This window comes from Tupaia chinensis, unplaced genomic scaffold, assembly GCF_000334495.1.
Source record: "Tupaia chinensis unplaced genomic scaffold, TupChi_1.0 Scaffold144075_1, whole genome shotgun sequence".
NCBI lineage: Eukaryota > Metazoa > Chordata > Mammalia > Scandentia > Tupaiidae > Tupaia > Tupaia belangeri.
In genome coordinates, this window is record NW_006203929.1 from 41,375 (window position 1) to 54,918 (window position 13,544).

Consider the following 13,544-nt stretch of genomic DNA (forward strand, 5'->3'; position numbering starts at 1 on the left):
TGCCTGCTGCTCCTGCAACTTTGCAGAACGTTCTCTCTTCAGGAAACAGCCAGCCCCACAGAGCAGGAGCCCCAGCACAATCAGGCTCACGACAAAAGCTGATTTCCAGAGAGAGGCCTGAGGGAAGAAGGGCTCTGCAGCCAGAGGGTGGGGAGCAGGTCAAGGGCGCTCCAGGACACCCCGCAGACTCAGGGCGGCCGGCCCTCCCCTGTCCTGCAGCTTCTCTCCCCTGAGGTCTCTCCACTGCACCTGGGGCTTCGGGAACCACCCTGAGGCCGTGCACACCACGCGCACCCCGTCCTCCTCGGGCCCTCGGATGTGCACCTGAGGGGCAGAGCCCACCCCTGCGGGAGAACAGCTGTGGGGACCTGGAGCCTGACGTGGGCCCAGGGGTCCCAGTGGAGCCTCCACGTGGACAGCCCAGGGGAGCCTGTCAGCGCGCCCTCTAGGGGTGGTGTGGGGAAGGCGGCCCCAGGGAGGGCAGGGCACAGGGACACACAGGGACCTCAGGGGGAGCACAGGGACCCTGGGGGCATAGAGGGCGGGGCTTTTCTCCCCAACCAGGCGGGTGGGAAGACCGAGGCCCAGAGACACAGGAGGAGGAATTTGGTCCTCGGTCCCGTCTGTGAACCTCCGCTCCTCTCACCCCACACCCTCCCAGCGTCTGTTCCAGACCCATCTTTACAAATTATCTCCAAAATTCTATTAACTTTAAAGATGTCCCTGTTTCTAAATTTCCTTTCCCTTATATATACATTCCTCTGGGTTATCTCTACATGATTCTTCACATATCAGATTTCCATAGTTGAATCCATAATTTTGCCCAATGTATGATAAATTAATTATTAAAATGCCCCTTCTTGCCTTGTTTACAGCTAGCCCACTTACAGGCTGCCCATACTTCTCAGCGCCTCACTCTGCTGCTGGGCTCGGTCATGTGACCTGATGTGGCCAATGAGAGAGCAGCTCAGTGCCCAGAGCAGAGGCTGAGAAAGTGCTGCCCCCTTGGTTTCTCCCTCTGCCATTTCCATGGGGTGGACGGGCTTGGGCTGGCGCTGGAGGATGGGACTCATTGATGGGCACCCCAGCCTTTTCAGCTGAGGCTGTCCTGGATCAGCCAGCAGCTAACTGGCCACAGAAATGTGAACAGCCCCAGGTAAAGTCCCAAAGATGACCTCTTCAACTGACAGTGTACAGGACAAATAAAAATTAAATATAAGGGCCAGGCAGGAGAGAGAGAGAGAGAGAGAGAGAGAGAGAGTGTGTGTGTGTGTGTGTGTGTGTGTTCCCATGATGCAGTTCAGTTGAGGCTGAGGGTAGATCATGGTGTGAAGACCCTGTTGGGGGTCTCTCTCTGAAGAAATAATAAATTCTTTTTTTAGAGAAAGATTTTTGCTATAGGACGTGTACATTTGCTGGATAGACAGAATAGACAGAAAGTGAAAAATCGCCCCCGCCACCCCCGAAGGATGGCCACACCATAATTCCTTCTTCTCCATTCTCCTTTCTGAATTTTCAGCACACACACACACACACACACACACACACACACACACACACATACCTGTTGTGAGTTTTAATTTGCCGGGTGTGGGACTAGAACCATGGTCCACTCTATGGGAATCCAGCTATGTAACCATTATGTCATCTGCTGGTCCCCAAATAAATAAACTTTTTAAAATGTGAGATGCTTGGACAAGCAGGTGATGTGGTAGTTAAGGTGCTGAATTCCACATGGCCAATTGCATGGTTCAAATCCTGGACCCAGCAGCTTTAGTAATTTGCCAGGTACACAGGCTCAAACACTTGAGAGAACAATGGAGAAGGGATTGCAGTGTGGCCATCCGTGCTGGGAAGTGATTTCCCTGTTTTCCCCTCCCACCCCCCATTTCCGTCTGACGAGCACACATGCTCTATAGCAAAATAAAAATAAAACTATAAATAGAAAAGTAGGAAATTTAATTTTCCTCTTGAAAATTAGAGAAGAGATTCCCCTCTCTTCCCTTTCATAGAGCATTTCTTTAGAAACTTGTGATTGTAACTACTTAAACTTGAGATTGTAACTGCTTCCCCTGTCTTTGAAATGCATATATCATTTGGAAATTACTTAGACCTTTTGCCAACCTTATGGCCTACAAATGCCTTTCCCAAGGACCTGGGAACCTTCATTTTGAGGAAGAGATGAGACACCTATCTTCCCATTCTCTAGGAGGGTAGGTGCCTCATTCAGTGGGCATCTCGCTTCAACTTGTGAAACCCCCTTCTGTCACAAAGATGTGCAAGGTTTGTTTCCCCTCAAAGTCAAATCGCTCACACAGACAATCACTCCAACTACCAGGTTAACTTAGGAGGAGCCATGTGTGACAAATGGAGCTTCACATCCTCTTACTTGAAGACTAGGTATGGTGTATCTTGAAAACATATTTGTAGGGCCGGCCCATGGCCTGAGGGTTAAGGGGAGCTGGATCCGACAGTACGGTTCAAGTCCCAGACCTGGAGACTGGAGAAACATGCCAGGCCCATTGACACGTGTGCCCAAATTCCTGAAAGGGGGAAGAAATGGAGGAGAAGAAGTCGCACTGTGATGATGCCCCACAGGGGAGCTTTCTCCCTCTCCCTCCATCCCTGTCTCTCTGTCTCTCTCTGGCAAGCACACGCCCTCTAACAAATCGAAAAGACAGAAAGAAAACATATATTGGATTATTGGAAACATCATGATGTATTTTTCTATGTGTTTTTTTTTACTAAGAAAATATTTTATATTTTTTCATAAATGTACTATAAAAAATACATTTTTCCTCAACTTAAAAATACATCTTCTGAAAGCAAAAATTTGAATTGTTATAATTATTACACATTTTATAAACAACAGTGAAAAAAAGTTAACAGAATTCAATGTTTTCAATATAGACATTTTAAAAACTTGACTTTGTAGTTTAAAACTTAAAAGTGGTTTTCTTGCTGATTTCCTTGTTAAATATGACCAGGAGTTCCCCTTCCAATCTGCGATGTTCATTTGTCACTGTACAGTTCTGTGCTAAAACCTTTTCCTTAGCTTTTGATTGCAATGTCACTGTCTGGGCCTGCCTCAGGACTGCTCTCATAGTTCCCTTCCAGGGGAATTTACCTTTTGCAGGAGCCTCATGGTCTTCTCACTCTCCACCTTCAGAATACCCTGGGGCTCATCTTTTTTTTTAAGAATTATTTTAACATTCTATATATCTATATTCATTCTTTCCTTAATTTTATTTTGATTAGAGAGAGAGACACAGCAAGAAAGAGAGGGAAAGTGAGAAAGCAAGTCGCTAGGTCTGGGACTCAAACTGCAATCCGCCACATGGGATCCAAGCCCCCTTAACCACCACGCCACCTGCGGCCCCTGATCTTTCCCTTCTTACACTCTGTCTCAGCCTCTACATGCTTGCGCTTTGTTTTTCCTGCAGCGGTTCCTGTCTCTTCCTTGGCATCCCCTCCAGAGCCCCCACCTCCATCCTGCCCTTCCCCTGCAGGCCGCCCTTGCTCCTGTTCTCCCCAGTCCTCCTCCTTCCAGAGCCACTGGCATCCGGGGCTGCTGCCCGTGAGCTTCCCGTCCAGCCCCTGTCCCTTTCTGTGCTTCTTCGGCTTCTGACTCCTCGAATTTTCCTGGTGGTTTTTTGCCGGGTGTGGGACTAGAACCATGGTCCACTCTATGGGAATCCAGCTATGTAACCATTATGTCATCTGCTGGTCCCCAAATAAATAAACTTTTTAAAATGTGAGATGCTTGGACAAGCAGGTGATGTGGTAGTTAAGGTGCTGAATTCCACATGGCCAATTGCATGGTTCAAATCCTGGACCCAGCAGCTTTAGTAATTTGCCAGGTACACAGGCTCAAACACTTGAGAGAACAATGGAGAAGGGATTGCAGTGTGGCCATCCGTGCTGGGAGGTGATTTCTCACTTTCCCTGTTTTCCCCTCCCACCCCCCATTTCCGTCTGACGAGCACACATGCTCTATAGCAAAATAAAAACCTCACTATAAATAGAAAAGTAGGAAATTTAATTTTCCTCTTGAAAATTAGAGAAGAGATTCCCCTCTCTTCCCTTTCATAGAGCATTTCTTTAGAAACTTGTGATTGTAACTACTTAAACTTGAGATTGTAACTGCTTCCCCTGTCTTTGAAATGCATATATCATTTGGAAATTACTTAGACCTTTTGCCAACCTTATGGCCTACAAATGCCTTTCCCAAGGACCTGGGAACCTTCATTTTGAGGAAGAGATGAGACACCTATCTTCCCATTCTCTAGGAGGGTAGGTGCCTCATTCAGTGGGCATCTCGCTTCAACTTGTGAAACCACCTTCTGTCACAAAGATGTGCAGAGTTTGTTTCCCCTCAAAGTCAAATCGCTCACATAGACAATCACTCCAACTACCAGGTTAACTTAGGAGGAGCCATGTGTGACAAATGGAGCTTCACATCCTCTTACTTGAAGACTAGGTGTTGTGTATCTTGAAAACATATTTGTAGGGCCAGCCCATGGCCTGAGGGTTAAGGGGAGCTGGATCCCACAGTACGGTTCAAGTCCCAGACCTGGAGACTGGAGAAACATGCCAGGCCCATCGACACACATGCCTAAAATCCTGAAAGGGGGAAGAAATGGAGGAGAAGAAGTCGCACTGTGATGATGCCCCACAGGGGAGCTTTCTCCCTCTCCCTCCATCTCTGTCTCTCTGTCTCTCTCTGACAAGCACATGCCCTCTAACAAATCGAAAAGATAGAAAGAAAACATATATTGGATTATTGGAAAAGTCATGATGTATTTTTCTATGTGTTTTCTTTTTACTAAGAAAATATTTTATATTTTTCATAAATGTACTATAAAAAATACATTTTTCCTCAACTTAAAAATACATCTTCTGAAAGCAAAAATTTGAATTGTTATAATTATTACACATTTATAAACAACAGTGAAAAAAGTTAACAAAATTCAGTTTTCAATATAGACATAGTCATTTTAAAAACTTGACTTTGTAGTTTAAAACTTAAAAGTGGTTTTCTTGCTGATTTCCTTGTTAAATATGACCAGGAGTTCCCCTTCCAATCTGCGATGTTCATTTGTCACTGTACAGTTCTGTGCTAAAACCTTTTCCTTAGCTTTTGATTGCAATGTCACTGTCTGGGCCTGCCTCAGGACTGCTCTCATAGTTCCCTTCCAGGGGAATTTACCCTTTGCAGGAGTCTCATGGTCTTCTGGCTCTCCACCTTCAGAATACCCTGGGGCTCATCTTTTTTTTTTAAGAATTATTTTAACATTCTATATATCTATATTCATTCTTTCCTTAATTTTATTTTGATTAGAGAGAGAGACACAGCAAGAAAGAGAGGGAAAGTGAGAAAAGCAAGGTACCAGGTCTAGGACTCAAACTGCAATCCGCCACATGGGATCCAAGCCCCCTTAACCACCACGCCACCTGCGGCCCCTGATCTTTCCCTTCTTACACTCTGTCTCAGCCTCTACATGCTTGCGCTTTGTTTTTCCTGCAGCGGTTTCTGTCTCTTCCTCGCCCCCCCCTCTCCAGAGCCCCCAGCTCCCTCCTGCCCTTCCCCTGCAGGCCGCCCTTGCTCCCGTTCTTCCCAGTCCTCTTTTTAGAGCCACTGGCATCCGGGGCTGCTGCCCGTGAGCTTCCCGTCCAGCCCCTGTCCCTTTCTGTGCTTCTTCGGCTTCTGACTCCTCGAATTTTCCTGGTGGTTTTCTAATTTTAGTTCTCTCTTTTCTTTTTTCTCTTCTTCTGTGGTTCATCTTTCCTCTCTTTTCTTCTTAACCTCTGCTTGCTCTCTCATGGTGTCATGTGCGTTGGAGGAGGGCGCCTGTAGAGGCACACAGACTTCTGTGTGTGGATCCACACCTGGGCTGAGTGGTTGCTGATCTTCCCCTATTGACCGGCTCACTGCTAGGAGCTTCCTAAAAGATACTCCACATTGGCTCCAGAATGGATTCACTGTGAACTTTTAAACTGTTCTTCATGTGGCCAGCAGGTGGTGTGGTGGTTAAGGTGCTGGACTCCCACGTGGCTGACTGCAGTTCAAGTCTTGGACCTGGCAGGTGGCTTCCTTTGTCACTTTTCCCCTCTCTCTGGTCAAATTAAAATATTAATGATAAATAAAACGAAATAAAAAAAATAAAAAAAATTCCTTTGTTCTTCCAATTCTGAACTTTTCCTTTTTCCTAGGAACCTTGTCAAAAGGACTAATTTGCTTTTAAAATTCTCACACTTTGGGGCTGATATTTAGTCCCTTATTAATTCCTTAATTTTCTGAATCTGTGCCTGCTGTTGAACATCATCTTTGTAGGTTTTACCCCCATAGCCTTCACCACCATTCTTCTCATCCTCACTTACACGTTTCACATGGTTTTTATAGTCATCGCCCTGGAAATCTTTTCCACAGTTGCTGTAAGGAAGGCACCCACAGTTCCTGCAAGTACATGCTTTTCCACTTGTGTTTTCTTCACTGACTCACCACATGCATTACATAAAAATCGCATTTTTAGATAAATGATTAAATACTCTCTACCCAAGATAGGCCTTAAGTCTTGTCCTTGCAGCCAGCGCCCCCTGATGGTCTCAAGCAGCTGCGGGAGCACGTGGAATTGCAGCCCCAGCCCAGCAGAGCCCTCACCTCCTTCTTTTATGTTTTTCTGTGCAAAAATGCATCATGACTTGTCCAATGACCCAATATAATGAGTAATAGAGGCTCGGCTATAAAAAGATGAGATTTCCTTTTTTCTTTTCAATCCTTTAGCAGATGCCTGTGATGTGTATCACATTCTGGTCTGACAGTTCTTTAATATAAAAGTGCTTTTATTCTCTGCTACCTTTGTGGAGAGGACTTCTGGAGTGGGAGAAGATTGTGTTTTTAACTGTGTTCTGTCCAATGTGAACAAAGATGTATGAGTCAGCCCAGGTGAGTTTATCCAAGGCCACCCAGAGCACTGGGACTCCTGTTGTGCCTGAATTTCATACATTTCTGCTGCAGTATGCCTCCAAAATTTCACATCATTTGTTACAGACCAGTATTGTGGCACCAGGTAACTGACATGGAATCAGCAATATCCCTGGCATGACACAGCACACGGCCAAGGCACAACCCTGGAAGGCTCCGCCATCCCCTTTCCTCCTCCAATCACTGTGTCCTCACTTCTAGTCACTCTAATTTCTAAGCCTCCCAGATGTCTGACCCTTCCTGTACAACCCCGCTACCACAGCCCAAGGTCAGCCATAGCTGACTCCTCATAGCTGCACACCATGCTCCCTCCTGTTCACCCTCCACTCACCCCCTCACCGCTGCCACAGCGAGCACGCCCAGCTCTGCCTGCCCACGTCTCCTGAGCTCTGCACCCAAACTCCCGACCACAGCACACAGCGCCTTCCCGATCTGGCCTCCAACTCCCTCTTCAGCCTTCTCTCTCCCTCCTCCCAGACCCCACTGCCTGTGCCCCTGGGGACCCGCACACTCCAGCCCCAGGTCTGTCTGGCTCCCTGGGAAGAGCCACGACCATCACACTGTCTCCGTGCCTCTCACAGGAGATCCCTGGTGAGCCCTGGGCCAGCTGAGGTCTCCTCCCAGTGACCTTTCCTGACTGTCATGGGGGTGTCACTCAGTCCCTCCTCAGTGTACCCTGTGCCAGGAAGGCCTCGTTACTCCAGTGACGTCCCCTCTCCCTGCCCTCCCCTCACTGCTCTCACCAACCACAGAGGCCCCCAGTGTGCCCAGAACACCCAGCCGTGCTCCACCTCGGGGACGTCACACTGGGTGCTCCCTGTGGGGAGCTCTGGGCCCTCGGAGATGCTGTCGGCTGAACACTTCCTTCCTGGGAGCCTGGTTCAGATGCTCAGTGAGGCCCTGAGTAACTGAGCCTCCCTCACGCCCCACCACACCCTGACCCTTCCCTGTCCTACCTGGTCTTCCGTCCTAGGCTCTCGTCACTCTCCTGCATCGTCCACACCCTACTTACTTACTGTGACTTTCTACCTCTGCTCTAGAACATAAAGTACACAGTCAGGGATCTTTATGTGCTTCCTACTGTATCCCAGGTGCCAGAACAGCTGGCCCATACAGGAGGATCTTCAAAAACTGTATGGAAAGTATGCGCTATGAAAATAATTATGGGGCCAGCAGGTAGTCTGGTAGTTGGGGCACTGGACTCTCCATGGCTGACTGCAGTTCCAGATCCATCCAGACCTGGTGACTTGCTTTCTCACTTTCCTTCTCTTTCTGTCTCTCTAGTGAGCACGCATGCCTTATAGCAAACTTTAACAAATAATAATAATGATGATGAATAAAATAGATAATCTTCAAAACTTTTTAAAAAACAGCAATCATTTAATGTAATAAAGAAAAGAACTATGTGGCTGACCCTGTAGCCCAGTGGTTAAGGGAACCGGATTCCACGATTCCACATGAATGACCACAGTGTGAATTTGGGTCCCCACAATTTGAAAAACACACCAGACCCATGCGTAGGTGTGCCCCAAATCCTGACAGGATGGAGAAATGAAGAGATTGCAGAGGTATCACACAACATTGGGGAAGGGGGAGGCTTTTGCTTTCTCTGTCTCTCTGTCTCTCTCTGGCAAGCACACAAGCCCTCCAACAATTAAAAATAAAACTACACATTGACTGTGGGCTGGGAGGTGGTGTGGTGGTTAAGAACACTGGTCTCCCACATGGCCGACTGCAGTTCAAGTCCCAGACCCGAAGGCTTGCTTTCTTACTTTCCCTCTCTCTCACTCTGTCCCTCTCTGATCAAATTAAAACAAACAAGTAAATAAAACAAATAAAGTTCAAAAAATAATTTTAAAAAACTATACATTGATTTCAACTATTTTTGCACCAAAACAAAATCAAACTTTGATTCTATTTTCATGAATTTTCTGAAATCCTTTCCTATTTGTGGCTCTACATATTTGTATCAGTAAAGTGATTGAATGAAAAAGCCTCATTTTCCTCACACAGAAAATAAAGGTCTGAATTGGATGTCCTTTCATTTGAGGTTCTTCCCAAATCCAGTGCTCAAGACCCTAGAATATGGACTAAGTCACCCACCTGCCACCTGCAGTTCCAAGTTGGCCTCGTTGTAGAATCCTCCCTTGCTGAAGAAGCAGGTGTACAGCCCGTCGTCGGAAACCCGGACGTTGTGGATGCGCACGGCAACCCCCCCCCGGGGCAAGAGGGCCTACTGGGCCATCTGTTTCCCCTTCTGCTCCTGTTGGTCCCGAAAGCTGAACACCACTTCCGAGAACTCGGTGCGGTACCATAGCAGTTCCATAGTCACTGCGCTCATGGGTGGGGACAGGGAGCAGGGCAGCGTGGCATCAGCACCCAGCACAGCCACAACAGGGTCTGAGGGGCCCATGACCACGAACTCATCTGCGGACACAGACATGGGAGTGAGAAGCTGTGAGACACAGACCATGGGGCAGAGAACACACAGCATAGGTGGGGAGTCCAGGCAGGCCGCGGACAGATGCTGGCTGACGCGACCCCACACGACCTGCTGGACTGAGCAGTGATGACGCTGAACCTGGTGAGATCTGCTGACCACAGTCATGGGGCCCAAAAATGACTTCAGAGACTCCTTAAAGGCCTGTGCTCCTGCCCCAGGCCCTTGCAGGAAGGGCTCTAACCCAGAGGTCTCACACTGAGCTTGCACCCACAGGACCTTGTAAGAAAGATGCTGAGCCTCATCCCCAGAGGTTCTGGTTAGGTAGGTCTAGATGGGCCCAAGAATGCACATTTCTAAGGAGTTCCCAAGGAAGGAGATGTTGCTGATCCAAGGACAACACTTTTGGAATCACAGCTCTAGCCTGGCCTTGCCTCCAGGAGAGCCTGAGAACTCACCCAGGAGAATACCCGTGGCCTAGGGCAGCCACATCCAGGAAATTCCTCACTCCCTCTGCTACGTTTATTTTTCTGTCCATATTTTTCTCCTCCACTGAATTTACGTGCACTTAAAACCTAGATGCAGGGGCCAGTAGGTGGCATGGTGATTGAGGCACTAGACTCCCACCGCCTGACCATGGTTCAAGTCCCACACCTAGTAGCTTGCTTCCTCTCTCTCTCTCTCTCTCTCTGGTTAGGGCACATGCCCTACAGCAAACTTGAAAAAGAATAATAACAAATTCTTATGGTGGTTAGGTGCTAGACTCTTACATGACTGACCACAGTTCCAGTCCCTGACCAGCCTGCTTTCTCACTCTTCCTGTCTCTCTGGTCAAACTGAAGAAAACAGTAAATAAAAAATATAAAAAATATAAAACAATAAAAACTCTTTAAAAATAATAATAAATGAAATAAATATTTTTTAACAAAAGTAAATATAAAGCTGTTTTCATTAAAAATTTGTCTCCTTGGAGCCAGCAGGTGGCATGGTGGTTAATTGCTTGATCTCACATGGCTGTCTCCAAGGTTTGAGCCCCAGAGCCAGTGGCTTGAAAAACACTCTAGGGGGTTAGCGTAATGGCTATGTCATTGAACTCCCATGTAGTCAACCTCAGTTCTGGTCCCAGACCTGGTGGCTTAAATTCACGCCAGGTGTGTGTGTGAGTACTCAAGATCCCGAGAGGAGAATGGAGGAGAAGGGATTGCAGTGTGACCAACCCCCTGGGGGATGATTTTTTGCTTTCTATCTCTCTGTCTCTCTCTGTCCTTCTAGAGAATGCACGCACCCTATAGCAAAAACCTCTCCCCTCCAAAAAAAAGAAAGAAAAACACTCTAGGGGCGTGTGCATCAAAGCATAAAATCCCAAGGAGGAAAAGGATGAGAAGAGACTGGGCATGACCATTCTCTCTGAGGGATGAGGATGATTTCTTACTTTCCTGTCTCTCTCTCTCCAGTGAACACAAGTATCCTATGGCAAAACTATTAAAAAGAAACAAAAACTGTATCTCCTATGACCTCCCACAATATCCCAATCACTGTGTATAAAAGAAGAAATTCTGCCCACCTCCCACCTTCTGAGGCCCGGCAGAAGGACCGTGACGTGACCCTGCGAGATGAGCTGCACTGGGCCTCCAGGGCTACCTCTCTCCCTGAACTGCTCCGGGCACCCAGGTCTGAGCTCCTGGGGGACAGCAGTACATGAGCCTCCCCGCCTGTCCTCTCCCGCCACCACGTCTGTGATCCTTGGATCGTAGATGAGCTCACCCACGTCCCCGATCTGTTCAACACCCTCCTGTGCCCAGAGGTCCAACCAGGTTAACCCCCACGACCTCTCTAGCCCCAACTCCTACATTTTTCTCCTGCATGTCTATTCCAGCCAACAACTGTTTGCCTCTCTCTGCTGCTCCCCGACACCCAAGTCAGGCACAGCCAGGTACTGTGCCAGCTTCACCCTGACTGTTCCCCGCTGTGGGAAACGCCTTTCCCAGAGACCCTCACAGCTCACGCTCCTCTCCTGCAAGCCCTTGTTCCATCTCTGACTCACTCACCTCCTCCTTGAACACCGTGCCTGCCCATGCTCCCCTAAATCATTTTTGATATCTGGCTTTTCAGAACATCTAAAAGCTAATCATTGGACACCTGTCAAAATCGCCTACACTCACCTTACAGTTCAGTGACCCACATGAAATTCTTCCTTACAATTAGTCCTTAGTGGAGCACCTCAGTCCTTCTAGAGCTAGGATCTCCATGAACTCCCGTCCATTCTGATGGAGAAACCCAGCAGAGCACACAGATGCTCCCTCCCCCTGAGAGAGACACAGAGAGGAATGGGGACACTCACCTGTGGCTCCCCCGGGGGGCAGCAGGACCAGGAGAAGCAGGGAGGGGAGAAGGCAGATCCAGGAGCAGCTGCAGCAGCCCTCCATGTGCTTAGAGCTGGGGAGAGACAGGGTCCAGGCAGCCAGGGAGCGAGGGGAGGCAGGAGGCAGGTCAGCGAGCTCTGGGCCTCTGCCACGTCAGCCCCTCAGGGGAGCAGAGCATTTCCTACTGCTGGTTGTGATGCTGGGGTTGGGGCCCACTACACTGACACCCACAGGGAGCTGACCCAGGCTCCTCCCGGCCCTCTTGGGAAGACTCCGTGGTTCTAGGGAGCCACTAGGTTTGTCTGGGAAGAAACAGATCCTTTCTCTCCCACCCAGTTGCAACCACACCTCAGCTCCGTTCTGTCCAGAAAACACCTGGGGCCCAGTAGCTCCTTTATCTCTTCATCATTCACACACACAGCAGGTGCCCTCCCCATCCCAGGACAGAGGACCCAGAGACCCGGCCCTCACATGAAAGACACACCAGCTCCTGCTACCTTGCTGTCCTGTTGCCCACTGACAGTGACACTCGGACCCTCCGAGACAGACCACTTCCTCAGGGAGACGGTGGTGCCATCCCAGGGGCCCAGCTTTCCTGCTTGATCTGTTCACCTACATGTTATTGCCTCAGAGCTCCCTTCCTCTTAGGGCCCTGCCTGCACCCGGTACTGAGGGATTCCCCACTGACGGGTGAAATGCTGCCCTCCCTACCTTTCAATAAGATTTCTGCCAGAGAGGTCAGAGAAAAGGCCTCAAAACCACCGGCTGTTTGGACAAGGAAGGGCTAGCCTAGGGTCCTGCAGGGAAAGGCTCTGGGGTCCCTGTGAGGCCCTGTCCAGACTCGGCCGTGCTCAGGGTGACCAGGCCAGGCTACTTTCTTGACCTTTCCTGTCTCTCTTTCCTCATGTGCAAAATAGGGACAGTAACAGCATCTCCCTCCTAAACTGGGAACAAGGATTCATGGATTTACATTCGTAGACTCACTACATAGAACTGGAACAAGGCATGGTCCTGTAACTGCTGCAGATATGTCACTAAAACAGATAAATAAAAGAGCAGCCCTCACAGAGGTCACCCCAGATCGTCTTAGAGCAAGATCTTTACCCAGGCCCCTCCCTCTGCTCAGGCCCGGCCACATCCTCAGCCTCCCCTACACCTCAGTGTCCTGACCTCCTTTCCTGGCCCACACCTGCCTTCCAGCCCTCTTACCTCTGTGCCAGGTTGGAAGGCCTTGTTCCTGGCTCCTCTTTGTTCCCAGCTCTGAAAGGCTGTGACTTCCTGGAGCGACTCTAAGTTCAGCAGCTGGAGAAAGTTCAGAGCCACAGGCACCCAGCAAACCCCAAGTCCACCCTCAGAGTTTGCACCTGCTGTCAGCTACTCTCAGAGCCCAGCTCCTGCTTCCAAACCAAGGCTGGGGGCCCAGGATGCCTCATCTCCGAGAGGCCAGTGGTTCCCAGAAGGGCACAGAAGATGGCAGTGTCTGCAGAGCCCCGGCCCTGGGCCCCACTGACCCTCCCAGGGAGAAGAGTCAGCCCCTCTGGCTCCTTCCAGCATCTGAAGTGAAAGCTTGCAGAGCGGAGCCTGGGCAGAGCCTGCCCTGCCCTCTGGACATCGCACCCTGTTATCAGAAGGGACACACAGGACAGAGGAGCAGAGGGGTGCCCACGGTTACCATGGAACACCTGCCCAGCCAGCCCTCTTACAGCTGGAACACTCACCTGCCCACTGCCACCACCTCTTCGGCCCAACAGGAGAC

At 49.2% G+C, this 13,544-nt stretch overlaps 2 pseudogenes; both read right to left on the reverse strand.

Moving 5' to 3' along the window:
• Window positions 1-159: 159 nt before the first annotated feature.
• On the reverse strand, window positions 160-9,428 carry LOC102493525 (butyrophilin-like protein 1; annotated as a pseudogene).
• LOC102493120 (cell growth-regulating nucleolar protein-like) lies at window positions 5,630-6,527 on the reverse strand (annotated as a pseudogene).
• Window positions 9,429-13,544: the final 4,116 nt, after the last annotated feature.